Here is a 17939-nt window from a genome sequence, read left to right as displayed (position 1 = left end):
CTTAATTTAATTTTGCCTAAAAGTCTTATTCTTTTATCCTGGCTTTCCTAATGGCAGAGAACAGATTGTATGCAAACTGCTCATAATATAGGACATACATATATCTATATTAAGTGGCTCATTCATAGGCTAATGTGAATTGGCATCTAGTGTAGAAGCAATTCTGAACAAAAACATCACATACGTGTGAAGTGAGAGAGATGTGCTGTTACATTAGTCAGTTTTGTGGATTTCACTAATTCAATAAAATATTCCACTGGTTTTCTTCTAAAAGCTTGGCCAGAAGTTTATACAAGAATAGGCCTGCTGTAATCTGTTATTTATAATGAGAGAAAACAGGGCTGTATTTACTATAGAGGCACCCATTTTTTTCTTGCCCCCTCTTGCTACGGCCACCAGACACTTGACGTAATATGCAACAGTGGAGTTGAGGGATATGGGAGCAGTTGCTATAAAGAGTGCATTGTAAAGTTCCTGCATCTTAACTAAATAGAATGGCAATGATAATAAGTACTTTTGCATACATTTCCATGCCATCCAATCATTTTAGGTCTTTTTTCTAGTCTCAGCCAAGGTCCTCATTTACTACCAGACCTCTATTGTCTGGGCCCATGCCACTGAGCCTGTAGCTGCAGGATAGAACATGACAGAGGAGTAGCTTTTTTTTAATTGTCCTAAATATTGAGTAACTATAATTCTGTGAGGAAAACAAATATAAAGTTAGTAGATGTAATCAAATACTTGAGGTATGCTGATAGATATAATCTTGAAGAAACGCTGAAGCATTATAATCTAATACATATTATGTAGCACTGGGGGGGTTCTGATATATTGTGTTTTGGCATATGAATGTAATTCTACAGTGAAGAACATTATATAATGTTAGAAGATACTGTAAATATACATCATCACCTGCATTGCATCATATTATGATGCAATGCTAGTGATGCTGTATAATAGATATATTATTAGGCTGGCTGTGAAATGATAACAATGGACTGGGAATTCTACTACTTACTGGGGCACGATAACATTATAATTGTAGGAAGAGACCACGATGCTTGTAATGCCACCAGTTGAATTTGAAAAGGCACAAGGGGTTATTATGGGGCTGGTGCTGGGAAATGTATTTACTCATGTGAGATCTGCCATTAGGGATGGGCGAACGATTCAGCCTGAGCATAAGTTCAGGCTGAACTTTGGTTGTTTGGATGTTCTAGCAAACACCGAACAACATTCAGTGTTTAGGGCAAATTCGAAAGCCGCCAGAAAACACAGTTAAAGTCTATGGGACATTAACATGAAAAATCAAGTGTTCATTTTAAAGGCTTATATGCAAGTTATTGTCATACAAAATGTTTGGGGACCTGGGTCCTGCCCCAGGGGACATTTTTTTTTTAAAACAGCCGTTTTTTCGGGAGCAGTGATTTTAATAATGCTTAAAGTAAAACAATAAAAGTGAAATATTCCTTTCAATTTCGTACCTGGGGGGTGTCTATAGTATGCCTGTAAAGTGGCACATTTTTCTCGTGTTTACAACAGTCCCTCCACAAAATGATATTTATAAAGGAAAAAAGGTAATTTAAAAGTAATAGTGGCTATAGTGAATTGTTGGGTCTTGGCAATACAGATAAAAGTAATTGAAAAAAATGCCATGGGATCCCCTCAGTCCATTACCAGGCCCTTTGGGTGTGCTATGAATATTAAGGGAAACCCCAAACCAAAATAAAAAAAAAATTGCATGGGGGTCCCCCCAAATTCCATACCAGGCCCTTCAGGTCTGGTATGGATATTAAGGGGAACCCTGCGCCAATTTTTTTTTTAAAATGGCATGGGGTCCCCCTCAACCCTTCAGGTCCGGTATGGATTTTAAGGGGAACCCTGCTCCAAAATGTAAAAAAAAATGGCGTGGGAGTCCCCCCAAAAATCCTTACCAGACCTTTATCGAGCACTCAACCTGGCAGGCCGTAGAAAAAGAGGTGGGGACGAGAGCATTCCCCCTCTCCTCAACCCCATGCCCTCAACATGGAGAGGGTGCTTTGGGGTAGCCATATGTATTTGGTGGGTTTTTTCCAACTACCAATGTCAAATGTTTATAATCTCAAGCAAGATTTACTAGTGAAGTCAGGAAAGATGGATGGAAATGAAAAGCCTACTGTTTATTTGACTGATCTCAATAAATCGTTCTAATTAAATAATTTATATAATTTCGACATGTGAACCAGCGGTTCCAAACGGAGACTTAAAGACAGTCCTGGCACTCACAGCACACAAGTCAACTTTAACCACTTAAACCCCGGACCATTTGGCTGGCCAAAGACCAGACCACTTTTTGCGATTCGGCACTGCATCGCTTTAACTGACAATTGCTCGGTCGAGCGACGTGGCTCCCAAACAAAATTGATGTCCTTTCTTCCCCACAAATAGAGCTTTCTTTTGGTGGTATTTGATCACCTCTGCGGTTTTTATTTTTTGCGCTATAAACAAAAAAAGAGAGACAATTTTGAAAAAAAAACACATTATTTTTAACTTTTTGCTTTTTTTACTCAGTTTAGGCCGATACATATTCTTCTACATCCTTTTGGTAAAACTAAATCACAATAAGCGTATATATTGATTGGTTTGCGCAAAAGTTATAGTGTCTACAAAATAGGGGATAGTTTTATGGCATTTTTATTAATATTTTTTTTTTACTAGTAATGGCGGCGATCAGCGATTTTTATCATGACTGCAACATTATGGTGGACAAATTGGACAATTTTGACACATTTTTGAGACCATTGGCGTTAATACAGCAATCAGTGCGATTAAAATTGCATTGATTAACCTCCCTAGCGGTAATCCTGAGTCATCGCATCACTGGATACAGGGAGGACACAGGGAGAAGTTACTTACCTTGTCCCCTGGATCCAGCGATGTCCTCCGCGCTGTGTGAGCGTCCTCCGCTCGATTCACACAGTGCCCGAATGCCACCAAGCTCTGTTCCCAGCGACGTTACGGCGCACGGGAGCGGAGATCGGCGCCAAATTCAAAAAAATAAAAACACACAGTACTGTAATCTTACAGATTGCAGTACCGTATAAAAAAAATTACACACCCCCTTTGTCCCTAGTGGTCTGTGCAGTGCCCTGCATGAACTTTTATATTATAAATACTGTTTTTTCTGCCTTGAATTTGGAGATTGTACATAGCAACCAAAAAGTGTCCCTTTATGTCAAAAGTGATTTTAGACCAACTAGAGAACAGTGATAATAAATTATAATCACTTTCAGAAAGCGATTTGTGGGGAAATTCGTCATCAAACACTAAATCTAATGACAGCGACAATTCTGCAAATGAGCAAATTTCAGTGTTTTTGGATTTGATTACATTATTGAATCATTTTTATTGTTATTTATTATATTATAAACTTTATCATACCCGGGATGTCTGCTAGACTCTGGTTTGAAGAGATTTAAGAGAGTTATTCCTAAGAATTGCAGGACTACAATATAAAATGCCAAATTTCCATGTGAAATAATTGTACCACTTTCAGCACCTAAAACCAGAACTAATCATACCGCCAGACGATCTGTCAGTTCCCTGCTCAGAGAACCGTAAACGGTGTGTTTACACACAGCTGCCGGTTCTCTATGTGCCCCGGAGCACACGCACCGCCTCGGGAAGCGAACAGAGGGCTCATGCGCGTGCTCCAGTGGCGCGCACGTGCCCCATAGTGCCCATTTATGCTACTGACGTAGCATAATGGCAATTTGTTGAGCCAAACCATGCTGCCGCAGTACAACTGCGGCGGCTGGTCATCATGGGGTTAACTAAATCTAGCCGTGCATAGATACTGCTGCTTACTCATTGCAGTATGAATGACCAAGGGTACAGAAAAAACAGGCTGCAGTGAATTGTGCTATTTTTATCAAGTAATAAATTACCTTAATACTTGTGTGTACAGGGTTAGCAGAGTCCAAAGCCTCCTACACATGGTCGGATTTTCTGCAGACAAAACCTCGGACTTGTGCCTGGATTTTGTCCTGTATACAAACGGCAAAGAATTGTTGGCCAACAAACACCAACATATTGACGTACTACATGGTTTTCAGCTCTTTAGCACCACCCTTTGGGCTCCTTCTGCAAATTTTGTGTTAGTAGAAGTTTGGTGAGTCTTGATTCATGCTTTTCATTTCATGCTTTTCATTTAGCGCTTTTCAGTTCGTGCTTTTCAGTTTGTTTCTGAACAGCCGTTCGTCAACCAGACATGTTGCGGAATCAGTGTTGTTTATTATTGGCCTTGGAGTTATTGCTTTGACCCAAGTCCAGTCCATGAACAGGAGGAGGAGGAGTTCTTAGACCAAAAATTGGTTGCTTTATTAATTGTGACCAATTATGTCATATGACTTTGCTGCAGGAGCTCCAGGAGAATAATCCAGATGATTTTCGGAGTTATCTCCGGATGATGGACCCCTGTTTTCACCAACTCTTGGCATTGTTGACCACCTATATTAAGAAGCAGGACACATGCATGAGGCTTTTATTTTATTTTTTGGTTGAATAATAATGATTTGATTTGTTATATTTTCTATTTTTTTGGATGCATAGAATGCATCATAGCATGTCTAATTGTATTTTTTTTCTTTTTTTAATGCACAATAAAAAATTGTGGAGAATAATACTTGGCTATGTGTTTTAATTCAAATGACAGTTTGGAAACAAGCAGTTTCATTTAAAAGAAAATACAATGCAAAATTGACAAGGGACACCAGCATAGTTGTAACTTTGTTCTTAAAAACTACAGGATAATGGTGTTGTGGTATCTTGCCCAAAAAAAAAAAAAAAAAAAAAAAGCATATTAATATTATTTTTGATATCTCTAGAAAAAAAAAGCCTTTGAAAATGTGTTTGCAATAACTCCATCAGTATCACCAGAAAAGCAGCTTCATTATTATCCCATTAAAGAAGAAGAGAATGTGCGCTGCATTTCGAGATTTCATAATTTGCCACGTCGCGAATGTTAATTATGAATGCTAGTTTACAAGATCGACCGCTTCTGGCTCATCCTTGCTTCTGAGCATGCGTGTTTGTACTTTGGACTTTTGTCCAACGGACTTGTGTACACACGCTTGGAAAATCCGACAATAGACATTTGTCCGTGGAAAATTTTAAAAACTGCCATCCAACATTTGTCCGCGGAAGGTCCGACAACAATTGTCTGATGGAGCGTACAAACGGTCGGATTTTCCGCCAACAGTTTATCACACTTGTCCCGTCGGAAAATCTGATCGTTTAAGAAGCCCATGGAACTCACATCAGGCCACAGCTCCTCTGTTCAGGAATACAGCAACACTTTTAAACAATTTAAAATTTACCAGATTGCCAGTCCAGGCCTGTAAAACAAAAAAGGACCATGGATCTTAAATTTTGCAATATATAAATGCCAATACAAGTAAACATTAAAAAGAGTCATTATTATGTATAAAGGGGGAATAGGGTATCTACACAGGGCTTCCATTTTGTATCTAGGCATTGATTAAAATAGTATTCAAAACCAAGAACAATGTAATATATTGCAGTCTACCAATCCTTAAATGTGGTGACCTTAATTTTTTTTCTTTTATTTTCCCACCGTGATCCTTCAAGCGTTCTTATCCTAGGATGACAACACTTACTCACTGTACTGTATCTATTGAGGAGTGGTGTTGTCACTGTAATACAGAAAGAGCATTAGGATTACTGCAGCCTGCAGACTAAATTCAGCCTTACCAGTGCCAATTAAATGCAGCCTGATCACACAGAGCCAGGGGTGGATCCAGAGTCTAGTCTCGGGAGGGGCACTGCTATAAAATATGTTTTTTTGGGGGCAATTTATATGGGAAATGGCTGGTGTTGGCGCTTCAATCATTATGGCACCATGGCTGTTATGGTGTCAGGATGATTGAAGTGCATAATTTCTATTATTACATTGTAATATAAAATTAAATGGTTCAACTCACCATAATGCAGAATCAGTGGGAGCCCTGAGGGAGTCATTTGCCATGCCGCCTGCCACCAAATGCGGATTGTCACTTGCCACGTCACTTGTCACCAAATGCGGATTGTTACTTGCCACCTCACCTGCCACACATTGCGGATTGCACTTGTCACGTAGCCTGCCACACATTGCGCATTGTCACTTTCCACGTCACCTGCCACACATTGCAGATTGTCACTTGCCACATCACCTGCCACACATTGCGGATTGCCACTTGCCACGTCACCTGCCACACATTGCTGATTGTCACTTGCCACGTCACCTGCCACACATTGCCGATTGTCACTTGCCACGTAGCCTGCCACACATTGCGGATTGTTACTTGCCACGTAGTCTGGCACACATTGTGGAATGCCACTTGCCATGTAGCCTGCCACACATTGCGGATTGTCACCTACTGTGTCACTTTTCTGCTAAGGTTGTCTTTTGTGTCCCAGAGTGAAGATAAGCAGCAGAGAGATGATGTAATCTCTCTGCTGCACACAGCTTCCCGCACAGTGAGGGCGGGACTGAAGGGATGCAGGGCAGTGAGAGATGATGTCATCTCCCTGCTCCCCTGCCCACTGGCTTCCTGATTGGCCAGCAGCCCTCCTAAGCCGCCCAGCTGCCTCGTCCACTCACCCGTCCACTCAGCGCAGTCACCCGCGGAACCGGCCGCGCTGTCATCCGCCGCCCATATTCTTGGGGGGGGGGGGGCAATTGCCCCGTTGCCCCCCTGGATCCACCCCTGCACAGAGCTCTATTACAGATTTTAATATCCCGGTGGCCACTGTAACAAATTCCTGCCTCCAATGATGCACATCACACAAATTCAATGTATCATTGGATCAGTGTCTATTTAGGAGGCGGGTCTTTGCTACAGTCCTCCACCTCGCACAGACTAACATTCTCTGGCAAGGATGCCATCACATCTGCCTGCACGGCCAGGACAAGATCATCTAGTGCTCAAGGCAAATATGTCAAACTGCGCCCACCAGGTGGAGAATGGGGGGGGAATGCAGTTTGTAGTGACACATGCAACACCTTTTATCAAAACATAGCAAACATATAAATTTAATAGCAGTAGACATTCTATTCCCCAGTAAAATATTGGGGTAACAGAGAAGAAAGTCAGTGGGAGAAAAAATGCCTGCGTGTTGGTGTTGTCACTGGAAGGAAAAAATGCCCTGGCATCTGTTATAAGTTTAAAGGTGAGTATACACAGTTAGCACTCTTATTATTCATCTAGTGGGCGGAAGAAATAAATAAATAACAGATTCTTCCCATCCACACAAGTGAGGTGGATGGAGGTATCCTCCCCACTGTGCCATTGTATTCTGACAGTAGGGAATCCCTGCTAGGAATGAGCCGAACACCCCCCGGTTCGGTTCGCACCACAACTTTCGAACGGACCGAAAATGTGTGCAAACTTTAGAACCCCATAGAATTCTATGGGACTTGAATGTTCAAAATAAAAAGTGCTAATTTTAATGGCTAATATGCAAGATATTGTCCTAAAAAGGGTTTGAGGACCCGGCTCCTGCCCCAGGGGACATGGGTCAATGCCAATTTTTTTTTTTTAAACTTCCGTTTTTTTCAGGAGCACTGATTTTAATGACGATTAAAATGAAAAAAAAAAGTGAAATATTCCTTTAAATATCGTGGCTGGAGGGTGTCTATAGTATGCCTGTGAAGTGCCAGGTGTTTCACGTGTTTAGAACAGTCCCTGCACAAAATTACATTTAACTGAAAAAAAGTAATTTAAAACTGCTTGCGGTTTTAATGTAATATCTGGTTCCGGCAATACGGATGAAAATCATTGAGAAAAATGGCATGGGTAGCCCCCTGCCCATTACCAGTCACTTTGGGTCTTGTATGTATCTTAAGGGGAACCCCGTACCCAAATTAAAAAAAGGAAACACATGGTGCAGCAGTATACAGGCGGTGCAAACAAGACAGGGACTGTGCAGGTTTGTTGTGTCAAGTAGAATCTGTTTGTAATTTTGAACGGATACATTTTTAAAGTGTAGCTCAAGTCAAAAAATCTATTTTTAAGCTTTTTGGAAAACATAGGGAAGGGTTATCACCCCTGCATAATTTTTTTTGCCGTACGTCTTTTTTCATCTCACTTCCTGTTGTCTCCTTCCGTTTGCAAGTAGGAGACGTTTGTAAGTTGGATGTTTGAAAGTAGGGCCCTGCCCTATATGCTCTGCATAAATGGGGGCCTAAGGTGTTGGTGTTGCCACAACACTGTAAGCCCTCAAAGTGAATCTGGGTGGATGCTGGAGCGCCCTGCTGTGAAGAATTATATCAAGAATTGTAATTACCTGCCATTGTTGAACAGTGGTAGAAAAATTGGGCCTTTGGTGGTTGTGGTGGTGGTGCTGGTGCCACAACACTATAAGTCCTCACAGTTACTCTCGGTGGGCGCAGGAACGGGTCCTGCTGTGAAATATTATATCAAGAATTGTAATTACATGCCCCTGTTAAACAGGGGCTGAAAAATTGGGCCTTAGGCACTGCTTGCTGGTGCCACGACACTGCAACCTCTCCGATATACTCTAGTTGGAGTGCAGGAATGAGCCCTGCTGCAAAGCATTGCATCCAAAATTGTAATTACATGCCCCTGTTAAACTGGGGCTGAAAAATTGGGCTGGTGGCTTCACCCAGAACCAAAAATGTTCTTCCAAGCTATCAGCAGGATCATTGAGGAGGAAGAGGATAGTCAGTCAACATAACAGGACAGTCACTCAGCATCAGCATAGGCAGTCTTGAAGGAATGTGACATTTCAAAAAAAATTATTCGGTTACATCAGCTTCGGGTGCTTGGTAGCTGGTGGTGATCCAAGACTGATTCATCTTTATGAAGGTCAGTCGATCAACTGAGTCGGTGGACAGGCGCACCCTGTGATCGGTTACAATACCTCCAGCAGCACTGAAGTTACGTTCCGAAAGAAGGCTGGATGCAGGACAGGCCAGTAGCTCAATTGCACTGTGCAAGCTCTGGCCAGTGATCCATCCTCAAGACCCAGTAAGCCAGAGGATTTTAGGTGGGAAAGGTGTCCAAGTCTGACCTTGCCCCTAGGTATACCTGCACCATGTAAATCAGACGCTGGCGATGGTTGCTGGAACCGATCATACCTTGGGGCTGCGGACTAAAAAATTGTCTGAACGCATCGGTCAGATGGCCACCTTCTTCACCGCTCCTTCTGTGACTGACCGAAGCCTCAGCAACACGTTGTCCAGGACCAGCAGTTTGTAACCTTCCAGTCTCTAGGAACGTGTTGCACAGACCTTTCTGCAAGGCATCCCGGAGATGTCTCATCCTCTGCTCCCTCTGCGACAGCAAGATAAGATCCGTAACCTTACCCTTGTACCGTGGATCAAGGAGAGTGGCCAGCCACCTAGAAATGGTCCCTCTCCTTGATCCGAAGAATACGAGGATGCTTCCGCAGGCTTTGCAGGATCTGGGAGGCCATGCAGCTTAGGTTAGCTGAGGCATTCTGCCCGGAGACCTCTGGGTCACTAAGGACAACATGATCTGCAGCCACCTCCTCCCAGCCATGTACAAGTCCACGTGTTTCTTGGGACTGTAAATCATCCCTAAAAGACTGCTGCTGCTGATGCTGAGTGCCAGTCTCCACCTCCATGCTGACACAAACCTCCTCCTCTTCCTTTGTTATGGGTGGGACAGCATTAACACTGTCTGGATAAAGAAGGCCTTGAGAGGCAAGGAAGTCCTCCTCTTCCTGCCTCTGTTCTGCCTCAAGTGCCCTATCTATTATTCCATGCAGCGTATGCTCCAACAGGTGGACAAGAGGTACAGTGTCACTGATGCATGCACTGTCACTGCTCACTATCCTCGTGGCCTCCTCAAATGGTGACAGGACAGTGCATGCATCCCTGATCATGCCCCACTGGCGTGGTGGAAAAAAACAAGCTCCCCTGACCCTGTCCTGGTGCCGTAGTTGCACAGGTACGCATTGATGGCCCTTTGCTGCGTGCGCAGCCGCTGCAGCATGGCCAACGTTGAGTTCCACCTGGTGGTAATGTCACATATAAGGCGGTTCTTGGGCAGGTTCAACTCCTTTTGGAGCTCAGCCAGCCAAGCACTGGCATTAAATGATTGGCAGAAATGCACACGGAATTTCGTGGCCTGCCTCAGGACATCCTGTAAGCCCAGGTACCTGCTCAAGAACCGCTGCACCACCAGGTTAAGGATGTGAGCCACACAGGGCACATGGGTCAGTTGTCCCTGTCAGAGGGCGGAGAGGAGGTTTATGCCATTGTCGCAAACCACCATTCCTGGCTTAAGCTGGCATGGCGTCAACCCCCTCTCGGCCTGCCCCTGCAGAGCTGACAAAATATCTGCCCCAGTGTGGCTCCTGTCCACCAAACAAACTAGCACAAGCACGGCATGGCATCTTTTTGCCTGCGTACTTGTGTAGCCCTTTAACGCCTACGGAGCACCGCTGGTTCAGAGGACAGAGCACTGGAAGAGGCCACGGAGGAAGAAGAAGAGGAGGGGGTGGAGGAGAGAGGTGTGGTGGTGCAACCAGTAGTAGTATTTTAGAGGTGTGGTGGTGGAACAACCTCCAACACTACTGCACCTTGTCCTGCATCCTTCCCAGCTGCCAGAAGAGTGACCCAATGGGCCATGAAAGATAGGTAACATCCCTGTCCATGCCTGCTGGACCATGAGTCAGCGGTAATATGCACCTTACCAATGACCCCTCTGTCCAGCGAGGCATGGACATTGCCTTCCACATGCCAGTAGAGAGCCGAAATCGCCTTCCGTGAGAAAAAGTGGCAGTTGGGGACCTGCCACTGAGGAACTGCACATTGCACAAACTCATGGAAGATGGCTGAGTCTACCAACTGAAAAGGCAGCAGTTGAAGTGCTAGCAATTTAGCCAAGCTAGCATTCAACCACTGGGCATGTGGATGGCTGGTAGTGAACTTCTTTCGACAGTCCAGCAGCGGGGGCAGGGAAATTTGCCTGCTACAATCGGACGTGGATGTACTGCTAGCAGAGTGCTCACAAGTACTTGGCTGTGACCTAATTCTACACCTTCATTCCTCTCAGTGCAGGTTTCAGAAAGGACTGAAGGTCTAGTGGGGTTGGAGATCCCAGCTGATGAGCAGCAAGGAGAGGTCCGCTTTGTTCTTTGGTGTGGGTCTTTAAGGTACGCTTGCCAACGAGCTGCATGGCAGGTCAACATATGTCTGGTCAAGCATGTGGTGCCCAAGTGGCTGATGTTTTGGCCATGCGAGATATGCTTGAGACATATGTTGCAAATAGCAGCAGTGCGATCTGATGCACTCTTCTTAAAAAAGGCCCACACCAAAGAACTTTTGGAATAATGCACAGAGACAGCACCCTGCACAGGCGGAGCTCTTCGGTGTGATTCAGTTGGTGTGCTGCCCCTTAGCTGGTCCCCGGGGGGGCATCCTGCCTCATTGGAGATGTGCCTCCTCCTCTCTCCTATCAGGCACCCACATGGAGTCAGTGACCTCATCATCCCCTCCCTCTTCATCAATGGAGCAAACCTGGCAGTATGCTGCAGCTGGTGGCCACATTGCTGTCCTTCTTGAGCATCCCCTCTCTCTGTGATCACGCTACTGCCTTCCTCTAGCTGGGTATCATCATCAGAGCCTTCATAACACTGGGCATCCTCCTGGAGCATGTACCCAACACTGTGCTCAAACAGTTCGGGGGACTCCTCAGGAGGACCTGGTGGGTCTAGGGAAGGAGTGACTGATGACATTGGGACGAGGGAAGAGGATGCATTGGCAGCTGCTTTGCTAGTACCCTGAGCCTGGGTGAGAGAGGATGAGGAGGATGAGGAGGGATTGGTCACCAAGTCTTCGGCATGATGTGGCTCAACATGTCCAGCTGCCAAAAATAAGGACAAGCTTGTCCCATGGCCACGTGCTGATGATGATGCACCGCATCCACAACCAGCACTGTTGTCTCTAGACACAGAGCCTGCTTGCCCTCTTTTATTGGCTCGTGACTGTCTGCCTCTCCTTGTTGGCCTTCCAGACATAGTAATGGCCTGCAGGGAGATGAGAAAACCAGCAATTAGGTAGTGTATATTGTGCTGGAGGCACACAACACCCACTGTAAATGTTGCAGATGCCTGTATTAGAGAACACCAGCAATAAAGGGTAGATACAGGTGTATAATGTGCTGGAGGCACACAACACGCACTTTAAATCCTGCAGATGCCTGTATTAGAGAACACCAGCAATAAAGGGTAGATACAGGTGTATACTGTGCTGGAGGCACACAACACCCACTAACTCCGGCAGATGCCTGTATTAGAGAACACCAGCAATAAAGGGTAGATACAGGTGTATACTGTGCTGGAGGCACACAACACCCACTTTAACTCTTGCAGATGCCTGTATTAGAGAACACCAGCAATAAAGGGTAGATAGAGGTGTATACTCTGCTGGAGGCACACAACACCCACTAACTCCTGCAGATGCCTGTATTAGAGAACACCAGCAAAAAATGGTAGATACGGGTGTTTATTGTGCTGGAGGCACACAACACCCACTTTAACTCCTGCAGATGCCTGTATTAGAGAACACAGCCATAAAGGGTAGATACAGGTGTATACTGTGCTGGAGGCACACAACACCCACTTTAACTCCTGCAGATACCTGTATTAGAGAACACCAGCAAAAAAGGGTAGCTACAGGTGTATACTGTGCTGGAGGCACACAACACCCACTAACTCCTGCAGATGCCTGTATTACAGAACACCAGAAAAAAGGGTAGCTACAGGTGTATGCTGTTCTGGAGGCACACAACACCCACTTTAACTCCTGCAGCTGCCTGTATTAGAGAACACCAGCAATAAAGGGTAGATACAGGTGTATACTGTGCTGGAGGCACGCAACACCCACTAACCCCTGCACTAACTCCCTGCTGAACTGGTTGAATTTCAATCTGTCTGTACCCACCTTTAGGAGGACTGATGTGGTGGTGGTATGAAGGAGGGCTGTCAACTAGGAGGGTGGAACTCTGTGGGTGCATTTAACTAAAGCGGAGTACACATCTTTTTGTCGTGTAAATCTAAAGGTGAGTATACTTTTTTTTTGTTCAGCTGGTGGGCAGAAGAAAAAAAAATAGAATGGATTTCCCCATAATGGTTAGCATTTCCGCCCAGCAGTGCTGGGGCAATTGGTTCAAATCCCAACTACAGCACTACCTGCTTGGAGTTTGCATGTTCTCCCTGTACCTGTGTGGGTTTCCTCGCACACTTCAAAGACATGCTTGGAAGTTAATTGGCTTCTGTCTAAATTGGCCCTAGTATGGGAGTTAGGAACATTATATTATAAGCTCCTTGTGGACAGGGACTGTACAAGTAATAAATAAAAATAATAAGGGGCTCTGAAGGAGGAATGGCGACTATAAGAGGAAGAGGGCTGCTCTGGGGCTAAAGTATTTTTTATAGCCAGCCTAAAGTACAGATTTCTTGTAACATATTAGCAGCTACATACAGATATCCCAAAATAGTTCATACTGAGTCACTGCAGAGATTTTTAGACATTTCTAAGTGACATTAAAGAACAGGTGTAACTGATCACAGACTTTGAATTTAATTCAAGCAGACCCTTAACCTCCTTTGCAAGCAAGCAAACACCTAGCCTTCAACTAATGAGTAAATGTCCAATAAAGATTTCTAATGATCCTGGGAAGTAGAGAAGTCGTCCTGGTCTGTGGTTTCATCAGAGTTTCTGGATACTACATTGATTACAGACTGACAAAGACAGGACGTTTCACAAATCTGGTATTGCTGGCACTAACCCAGCTTGTTCTACAAATACATTTTAACCTTCCACCTAAATGGCAGCTTCCATGGCTTGAATCAAGGCCCAGCCGGGAGATTGCCCGACGCTGACGGGTATCTGGGAGCCCACAGTCAAATGCAGGAGACTCTCGCGGCTCGACTTGGGATGTCTTTATGCTCTAGATTTTACATCATTTAAATACAATTTATTCAGCATATAAACGTAGGACCAAGATCTTTTGTCAATGGATTCAAATGTGGAAAATCCTAGGAATGAATGTATTATCCAGGATATGTATCGCCTGTGCAATCTCTTAAAGGTGGGCAGATCTTTTAGTAACTAAAACTGGAGAATAAGCTATGCCACATCACCATCACTTATCTGATAGTAGGCAAGGAAAAAGAATACCAATTTCAAAGTCAGAATTTTAATGATCATGTTCGTTTTGGGAATTTGTCGGGATGGAGGTAGCAGTTGAGAAAGATGTATATGGTCATCTTGACTATGGTTTTTTTTAAGAAAAAATGAAAATAATTTATGGTTGTGTTTTTAATTTATAAAGAGTTTGGAAGGGTTATGTTACTGTTTTACCTCTGTCTTACCACATTTTCTTTTCATTATTTGTAACTTTAATGTTAATTTATGCAAACTACTTAAGATCAAGTGCATTGGTTAATGGCTTCTAAATGAATGATCAAAATTATGTGTATTCAAACTGTAGGGCATTATGACTAAATGTGGCTCAGTATCTGGATTATTTCCACAATTATCATCCAATAATTGATTATGTAATTCTCCTAAATAGGAATATCTTGAAAATCTACACTGCTAGCAGTCCTTAGAGACCATCATTGACAACTACTAGAGAAGGCTGTACGTAAAGCAGACAGCTCAGGGAAAATGAGTGCCTCCCAGTATGTTAAATATAGTATACAAGCAGCTTGTGAGTTAGTGAAATTCTTTTTTTTTGTTAAACTACAAACTTCACCTGTCCCAGAAATAATGAGGTTACTATTTCCTCCTCCAGAATCAGCAACTGCATTTGGAGAAGTAAAAAAATCCTGAGTGTGGTGCACATAATTTCAATAATGCAAGGCAGAAAAACAACTAATTCTGTCATTACAGGTGGTACACAGAAATGTCCTTCTCTCCTCGCCTTGCTTATTCTATATGAAAGAGATTTTTGACATGTTGAAACCTTACTTGAGATTCAGCACTTGCAGGCATTAACTGGAACCACATGTTTGCAGAAAATGAGTTGATTAAGTGACTATGAATGCCTTCTTATATGAAAACGTAATAAATAACCTACACATTTTCATATGTGAGAGGCTGAGCCAGTCCTAAAATAGTAAACAAGCTGACATGGCCCATTTTTTCATCATCCAGATGTAATGGAGGTTTAGGTGTTTATACTGATGATCCTTTGACCCTGCAATCATTTTCTATTGACTGGTAAAATATTACTGCCAAATAACACAGCTCCATAAGTCTCTGTGATGTAAACACTGTTTACAGGAGAAATGATGTACCACAAAGTGACTGCTAATGAATTTCAATCTGTCTCATGAAGGAAGGAAATGATTCTGGTTGAGGTTTGGTATCCTGATGAAGGGCTTGGCATGCAGTAAGTACCGTACATTGAGTTCATAGTTAATACATAATTAAACAGTATAAAAATAGCCCAGGTTATCCATACTAGCATAAACATGTGGCTGGATTTTAAATATATGGCTTAAAGAACTCCACACATAACATTAAAAGAGTAATTTGATAAGGTTGCAAACAGGGGGGAAGCATTAACAGCAACCAATAAGAGTTAAACTTTACTAATTTGTCTAAAGTGGAATGTAAAGGGGTGCTATATAACATTCTACAATGAGAATGTTTAAGCTAAGTACCCCTTTGTGTAAGTTTTTTTTTTATTTCCAGTACCACTAAGCAATGGTACTTGCATGGTATGTGTCTACTAATTGGGTCTACTTATTTTAATAACTAAAACTAAAAATAACTAAAAACTCTTCTATTTATAAATGATTTAACTGCACAATCGCTAGAAAATAGTTTTTGCTTATTTGCCATAATTTGCCATCATTATAATGTGGCAACCGTTAAGCATGTGATGTAAGCTTAAAGCCAAATGTCCAATAAATGTTTAAATTACAATAAACACTTTATCAACACAAATATACATATTTTTTTAATGGTATTTTAAATGTACATTGATAGACATACCCTCTTAGCTTGTGATAAATAATACCCACATCTGTATATATACATAATACTGCAATCTGCTCATTGCCAATAGTTGCCCTGCCTTGATAAACATTGTTATAGAACTACACTATACAACAAGGCAGTGGAAAATAACATTTCTCTATTGCTGTTTAAAAGTAGCACACACAGTGTTAATGAAAAAATAATCTGACTATTTCTGATAGAGATTCTAGCATAACTGTTGCTGCTGGTTGCATGTCTAGGATTGTTGGAGCAGAGGACAAAAAAAATACATAAATCATGCAAATATAAAAAAAAAAAAAAAATGATTGCATATTGGCTGTAGATTGTTGCCTTTTGGCATCTTACATGGTAACTTCCTCCCTGTAAACCTTAATGAGTATCTTAAAGAGGCATTCATGACAAAAGGGAGAAGGACCCATCTACCAACCAATTGATACCTTCCTTCACAACCTACCCCTGTAGTGCCTCCCTTTGTTCCAAGCACAACAAAAATACCCCAGCACCAGGTATTTTGTGCAAGCTGAGGTTGAGGCAAGAATGGCCATTAATTCGCTGGAGGGGTGAGTTTTTGTGTTTCAGGAGGAGGAGAGGGTGCATTTCATAGACACTGTATACTATGTTCTGAATGGGCTAAGTGTGTTTTTTTAAATGGTTGTGAAACTTGACTCCTGATTATTGGGAGGGGGATAAGGAAAACTTCTGGGATCTATTTGCTTGCACTAGATATGCATAAATAAAGTCTGCTGGATGGGGATGGGCTCTTGGCACAATATGCTTGCATATTAGGGCACACGCCCAGCTAGTGTGCCATCCTCCAGTGATGAGAGATCCAGGCTCTAGCTATTGATTAGTTGTCGCCCATATCTTCCCTTCTACATTTCCCTGGTCATCTCATGCTCCTCTTTGTCCATTGAACAACCATTTTAATAAGCCTGAGTTAAATAAGTATGAGTTACATTGTCCCTGACATCCAGCTCTATTCTCAGCATATTGAGAGTGAACCAGTATGTGCAATTTACATAAAAAAAGGCAAAATTGCTTGCAGCACAGGGAAAAAGTTTTATGGTAAAAGAGACTTTGCATTTTACTTTACCCAAACCATTTTAACATCTTGTAATTTTTTGCTGTAGGACTTTTTATCATCTTTATCATAAATATGAAATGTTACTCTCACGGATGGCCACTTCTTTTTCATTTAAGTTGAGTATGACTAAATCAGCTCCCTGGTGCAAGGATAGCTTTCCCTGTTCTCTTCTGCATTAGTCCTCAGCATATCACAGTGTATGCTATTTCAAAAGATAGGGAATGAAAGACATAATTTGTTTGGGTGTGCAGAAAGACCACTTTATAAATTAGTTCCCTTTTTCAACTGAAAGGAGAGTACAGAAAACCAATCTTTACAAATGTTATTTCCAACACTACACACACAAAGTAGTCATTATTAAATAATTAAGTACCTGTACATTTAGTATAGCCCAGAGGTGTAACTTTTATGGGCCCCTAGAATGACCATTGATAGGCATTGTGTTGGGTCCTTAGAATGGTTATGCGGTTATACTGATCTGTACCCACACTGATAAGTGATGCTCAAGACCAGAAGAAAATAGAAACTGGTGGCAGAAGTAGTCACTGTAACCGTTATCCACCAGCATAAAATTCATGATAAAAAAATAAAAACTCTGGTGAGCAAAGTAGGTCGATGGCTTCCTCTATCACTTTAGTTTTCCTTATCGCTTACAGTATGTCACAAAAGTGAGTACACCCCTCACATTTTCGTAAATATTTTATCATATCTTTTCATGTGACGACACTGAAGAAATTACACTTTGCGACAATGAAAGGTAGTGAATGTACAGTTTGTATAACAGTGTAAATTTGCTGTCCACTCAAAATA

The sequence above is a fragment of the Lithobates pipiens genome, unplaced genomic scaffold, assembly GCF_037356315.1.
Source record: "Lithobates pipiens isolate NorthernLeopardFrog02 unplaced genomic scaffold, aLitPip1_a1.2 Scaffold_23, whole genome shotgun sequence".
Taxonomy (NCBI): domain Eukaryota; kingdom Metazoa; phylum Chordata; class Amphibia; order Anura; family Ranidae; genus Lithobates; species Lithobates pipiens.
The sequence above is the reverse complement of the archived record's forward strand: the minus strand, read 5'-3'. Positions refer to the sequence as shown.